Source organism: Notothenia rossii, assembly GCF_949606895.1.
Source record: "Notothenia rossii genome assembly, chromosome: 2".
In the NCBI taxonomy this organism is placed as follows: domain Eukaryota; kingdom Metazoa; phylum Chordata; class Actinopteri; order Perciformes; family Nototheniidae; genus Notothenia; species Notothenia rossii.
Window position 1 is genome coordinate 64,540,208 of NC_136904.1, and position 7,155 is coordinate 64,547,362.

Sequence of the window (7,155 nt, forward strand, 5' to 3'; positions counted from 1 at the left end):
AAAAAAAATATCGATACCTTATTTCTTCCAATAAAACTGGTCACTATTAAAATTCATTGTAATTGCAATAAATCCTCAGCTGTTAAGCATACAGAGGATAAAGGTTGGGAAACACTTTAGCCCAACACACAATCAAATCAATGCGTGATAAATGCCATCCAAAAGTTGTACTTTGTTATATTTTCCTCATTATTCAGTGCTTATAGCGATTTTTCTTCCTTCATGTGTTTGCTGGAAACGTGGGGGAAGTTTTGACCCGTACTATCAGGCCTTCAAGCAACAGGCCTGGCAGTGGGTGGCTTTCAAAAACTGGATCAGAGCTGGAGGTGAAATAAGTCACAGGTGGTGTTAAAGAGGTGTTAAAGACAAGGCAGCCAGAAGGGAGACAGAAAGATGGATGTGTGCTGGTACTTCACAGCCAAGAAGGAAAAGAGGTGATGGATGAGGAACATTTTTACCCAAGGCCTTTTACAAAGTGATTATACTTGTCTGAATTGCCAAACTCTTGTACAAGATTACATTTGAACACATCGTGATACTTAATAATTTAGCTCTTCCCAAAACTAATTTCCACTGAATGAGGCCAGATTGCATTATACTGAAACCATTGCAACCTCCAACTTTAGCCATTTGCTAGCTTATTTGGCCAAGCAGGACATTGCTTCCCACTGGCAGCTAGCAGCTAACATTAAGCTAGTGTCTCAACACAGATTTGATGTTCACAAAATAGCATTATTAGTGGAATGTTCTATTACCACGGGACGCTTTTAGTCTCAAGACCTGACCTACGTTACCCGTAGTACTGTACAGTCATGATTGTATGGTTGAATGTCAACACACTCATAATGTCACCTTAATACCAACTACAATACCAATCAGACCCACTGCATACCGTCTGACTACAAAGCTTATTACTGTGTATTTTGTGCCTGGAAGATAGGAAGTATGAGGTAAGACATATCATTTAGAAAAAAGTCAATGGTACATCCCCCTGCATTTTTTAGGAAGATGTATTGCTCGATGTCAGAGAATGATTCAGCGACAATATTTCTTATTAGCTGCATGTTGGCCAGCCCCTAGTGTTTGGTTGAATCTAGGCTTTTGATTGTTTAAAATGTAAATATATTCTAAGCTAGCTATACGTGTGTACAGTAAGAGGTTGTGCTGAGAGTTGGGGTTTCATGGTCAAGGGTCAAATAATGCTAAAAATATACTTCATGGCACATTTTGATCCGTGGATAATCCGTGCAAAAGAATGCAGTTAAGGTCAGAGTCATTGGAGATAAACTGCTAAAAAGGAAATGGATAGGTTGAAAAGGAAAAAGGTTCAGTAAAAACAATAGACCAACATTCAATGGGATAAATCAACCACAACAACTGCAAATTGGGCCACGGGCAATAATTGGAAGGTCTAACGTTCACTTCCCCACTTCCGACCACACCCATCTTTAAATTCTGTTTTCATTTTGATCTTAAAGTGGACCTATCCTGCTATTTTTAGGCAATAGCATAGGTCTCAGATATATACAAAAATATAAAAATAAATGTGTATGAAGTGTTTTGCTCAAAATACCAAACAGATCACGCATTGTAGCCATGCCTCACATGCCTCTATTTCACTTCCTGTTTAAAAACTGCTGATTTTGGGTATAAAGCTTTAAAAAAAAAAATATTGATGAAAAAAAAAAAAGGAGGGGGCTGAGCTCACGCGGGAGATTCTACCGGCAGATTCTGCCGTGATGAAATGCCATATCATGGATTATCAAGGATTATTTCTGAAACAGTATGGAGCTCAAAGGCTTTCTCTCTTGCCGGTTATACCACAAGGTGAGTTCCTTTTTATTTCCTGCTTCTTCACACACATGCTCTCCAGTACAGGTTATCTCATAGGGTTAGCGATGCTAATGTACAGATGTAGCGATTCATTTCAGACAGTTTGAAACGCGAGGGCCGTGATTGGTACGTGATCTGCCCTCGCTCAAGGGAAAACCTCCAGCTTGACTTGAGACCGCCCCCGTGATAGATAAATGTAATTATAATGAAGCCAGCTGCAATTGATCATTGATCCACCAGGGTGTGCAGTGGGGTTCCACACTGGAGCTCATGTGAAATAAAGTCAGATACAGTACGCTGGATGTACAGCGGAACTTTGTTAAGATCCATATGTCACGGATATCATACTACTGTGCTAAATAAGAGACATTTAATCATTTACAAAACATCACCATGTTGTTATTTAACCAAATAATTTTGTTATTCGTTAAAAACGAACGGGAGGAAATGCAGCCCGGCTCTCGATTTTTAATCCTAATTTAATCATCATCTTCACCACGATCATTTATGTTTATGTTCGCCGAATTGACACGAAATCACTGACACATATGAATATACTGTATTCAACTTCATTAAAACGTTATTAACGTGCCTAAACTCAGTAATTCACCAAAAATATGTATATTTTAATGGAGTTTCGTCGGTCGATCAGGATCCCAAAGTGTAGCGTAGGGATCCTCATCTGGATGAAGGGTGTTATTTTCCCCATAAGGAACAAGTCGCTGCAAATTATCCCGCTTATTACACGGCCACATTCTCAACAAAGTAACGACATGACTCCCAGTATTAATTGAAATGCTTTTATGGATTTAGAAAATGTTTTTATTAATTTAAAAAATAGTTGTATGTATTGATTTAAATTGACATGCATCCGCTAAGAAAAATAGTCCGTTGTTACCGGTTTTTAAACAGTCTGAATGAAACGGCAGCTCTCAGCTGTGTATTTACACAACTAATGGCCCATCAACCACAGCTCTCTCCCCCCCTCCCCCCCTGATCTTTCTTCTCCAGCAGCTACATTACCAGTAGGTTACGCTGAGTGACCATAGACTGTATGTGACAAGCTTACAGTTAGTGACGTAACAACACCATAAAAGCTGGTGGGTTGAAAGCAATACGGGAGGTAGAAATAACTAGAATAATTGTGATTTAATTATTGTTGCTTTTATGTTTTTAGGTATAAAATGTTATGTAATTCAGGCTTATAGTTCACCCTTCTCTAGAAGCCTTCAACAATGACAATATTCATTGTGATTTAATAAATCCTTCCAACACACATTGTAAAAAATAGCCTACTGTAAGTTAAGAAATCATTCCAATATAACAACAATAACATTATAAATAGTAACATAGCTGAACATGGTATTGCACATTTAGCTTTGAGTGTTACTGACCTGAGATGTTTTTATTACATGAAGGTGACCGAGGCTTTTTAACATACAGGGATGCAAACTCATCAGGTATGAAAAAGGTGACAAGGATCCGAGCCCCCGGCTCCCCCACCCCACAGAATATCGGCTTTAAAATGAGGAATAACAGAGGATATTAGCAGAACAACTAAAGCAGCAGTGTTAATAATAACAGAAACGCCAAAGAGTCACATCTAATAGAAATATATAAAAGCATTTATTTTAAATTGTGTAGCAGTCAGTTTATAATTTTGGCAGCACTGTTGAGCATTTTGAAAATGTATTTTCATGCCTCTGTCTAAGGTTTAGTCTTTTCATCTTTATAGTCACATGGTGTAAAGTAACTAAGTTCATAAACTCAACAAGTACTATATTTGGGCACAATTTTGAGATACTTGTACTTTATTTAAGTATTTCAATGTTTTGCTACTTTGTTCTTCTACTCCACTACAGTTCAGAGGTACATGCTGTACTTTTCCTCCACTCCATGTATGTAATACCTTTAGTTACTTTACAGATGTGGATGAATGATGTGAAATATAATCAAGTGTTAATTCCAACTTTAGTTCCACCTGGAGTAAATCCACAAGCTACCCAGCAGTATACAAAGTCATTCAAACTAGCTGCACCTTTACCAGCTTTGAGAACACTTTCATGATCAATCATTATAAAACCTATCATATCTATTATTCTGAAATGGACCAATCTGCACAATGACTACTTTTACTTTTACTGTTGCTACTTTAGTATATTTTGATGCTAATATTTTTCTACTCTTATTTGAGTAACATTTAGAATGCAGGACTTTTACAGTAACAGAGTATTCCTACACTCTGGGACTATTACTTTTACTCTAGTACAAGATCGGAGTACTTCTACTTTTACTCAAGTACAAGACCTGAGTGCTTCTACTTTTACTCAAGTACAAGATTTGAGTACTTCTACTTTTACTCTAGTACAAGATCTGTGTGCTTCTACTTTTACTCAAGTACAAGATCTGTGTGCTTCTACTTTTACTCAAGTACAAGATCTGAGTACTTCTACTTTTACTCAAGTACAAGTCCTGAGTACTTCTACTTTTACTCAAGTACAAGATCTGAGTACTTCTATTTTTACTCAAGTACAATACATATATACTTATACCACCTCTGTTTATAGACTATGAAAAAAACTATTAGAAATAGAAGGCTAAAGCTAACGTTAGCACAGGGGTCGGCAACCCGCGGCCCTCGGGCCGCATGCGGCCCTTTAAGCCCTCTGCTCCGGCTCCCTTGAGCTTAGACCATAGGCTTAGACAAAAATAAGAAGGAAATAAAATAAAAGTATTTGTAGGACTATTTATATTTTGTTGCATGGTTGAAAATGTTTCGTATCTTGTATTTTGAGGTGATACTGTGACACAAAAATAAAAAACAAAACGGTTTTAATTAGGTCAACTAAAATATGTGTCACATCCTGCTACGGTCCCGCGCCAGCGCCTTTTCCTGAGGGTGAATAACCTGACCCCCGGCTCGATGAGCGAACTATGGTTAAATCAAAGAAAAGTACCGGAGGAACACAGGATTTAATTCTGCGTGGACAGAGTTATATGCTTTCACAGCAAACGATGCTGGTTTACCGGTATGTTTGATATGTAGAGAGAAGTTGTCAACGGTGCTGCAGCCTTTACGTATCGAGGAACAACACGGGAGAGGAAGACAGCTGACAATCTTCAGTCATAATTCAATGGGGTATGTAATTTATTTCAGAAAACACTTTTTGTTATATTCCATGGAATGCTCTTAACGTCCCGATAGCAATGAATATATTAAACACTTTGACAATAAATACATACAAAAATTAATCTATGGAAGCCGTAGCGCTTTAAAAAGCACGACCAATCATTTTAGCCGGCCCGGCTAAAATAACTGGATGGCCTACTTGCCTGTCCGCCTTCCATCTGTGCACAAACTTATATCGTGGCCTCGTTGATGATGCACGTTCGTGTGTGTTGGAGGAGGGACTCTGTAAGAAAGTCTGAAGGAAGAGGCATATTTTTTCCGGTTGTGTATTTTCAAATTCTAGCGCACTCTTACCTACCCTACCTTTAACTCTTTTTAGGGTGCAGCTATATGTTTTATTTATTTCAAAGTGGGCCCATTTGAATAATATTTTTTTCCCCTTCAAATGTGCAAAGGACTCCCCAAGTGCTGTGTTTCATTTATTTTAAAGTAGGCCTGTGTATTATTTTTAATTGTCCTTATCAGAATCAGAATCCCTTTATTAGTCCCACAGAGGGGAAATTTGCAGCGTTACAGCAGGAAAGAGCCACAGACAGCTTAGTGTTGCATATCTGAAATGCGTTAAAAAAGTACTAAGTTATAATATAATAAACAATAAACAATATGCTAAAAAAGTACTAAGTTATAATATAATAAACAATAAACAATATGCTAAAAATAAAACAAAAAAGTTACATCATTTTCAAAAATACAGATCAAAAACAAATCAAATCTACAAATCAAATCCTGTAGCAGTCCTTATAGGAGTTCTTTGTTTCTTATTAGAGGTTAACAGTTTTATATAATGTAATAAATAGCCTAATAAATGCAAAAAAAACTGTAGTTTTTGTCTGATATAACAATAAATGAAACTTTATTAGCTATCAAGCTATGAAATATGTTTTGCGGCTCCAGACAAAAAAATAGAACGGGCGTGTCGCCTGGCAGGACAGGAGAGTGTGTGCACCAGTCTGCCTTGATCTATGAATTCATGTCCGTGACACTCACTGCTGCCCACAGCTGTTTTATAGAAGGAAATTCCTTCACTTCATGAAAGTGTTTTAACCACACACACCTCTACACACACATGACGGGTGTTATTTTCCCCATAAGGAACAAGTCGTTGCAATTATCCTACTTATTACACGGCCACATTCTCAACAAAGTAACGACATGACTCCCAATATTAATTTAAATGCTTTTATGGATTTAGAAAATGTTTTTATTGATTTAAAAAATAGTTGTATGTATTGATTTAAATTGACAGGCATCCGCGAAGAAAAATAGTCCGTTGTTACCGTTTTTTAAACAGTCTGAATGAAACGGCAGCTCTCAGCTGTGTATTTACACAACTAATGGCCCATCAACCACAGCTCTCTCCCCCCCTCCCCCCTTGATCTTTCTTCTCCAGCAGCTAAATTAATTGTAGGTTACTCTGAGTGACAAGCTTACAGTTAGACACAACACTGTCATTGCAAGTGACCCTCAGTTAGTTGACTTTTATGTTCAACTGCTAAATTCGTTACTGATAAAAAAGGGCTTCTACTGTACCTAATTACCTTAACACTAGAACCGCCAGAGGTTTTTGTATAGGCCTACCTAAACCCGTCAAATCCCGCTATTAGAATGCAATTTTTAACAACATAGGGTGCTACATAACACACTTTCAGGAAAAGTCACGGACTGGGAGACTTTAATATTTTATTGAAAAAAAGTTACATTGCACACACACAACACACATCACACAAATTGACCCGATTGGCGGTTCTAGTGTTAAATAAACTCACTAATTAATGAAACCAGTTCAATACGCATTATTCTTATTCTTATCATTCTTTATGAGCGCAGAAATAGTCTTAAAATCAGATCTGTTTTTTAAATGAAATATGACGGCAGGCAGTTAGCTCTGATCACCTATGATAAATGCGCCGCACCTAATCGCTGGCCATTCAGCCACAGACACTGTTCGAAATGGGGGGGAGCTAGGGGGAGCTTGGCTCCCCCGAAGAGGGAGGGAGCTCCCCAGAAGGCTGACTTTGAGATAAATAGGGGGAGCCCAAAACAATCGTGCATATTTGTGTCACACAGATTAGAAATGTTGAGTTTCAGTAAATAACAGTTCTTGAAATAAATAATAGTTATTGTTCATTACA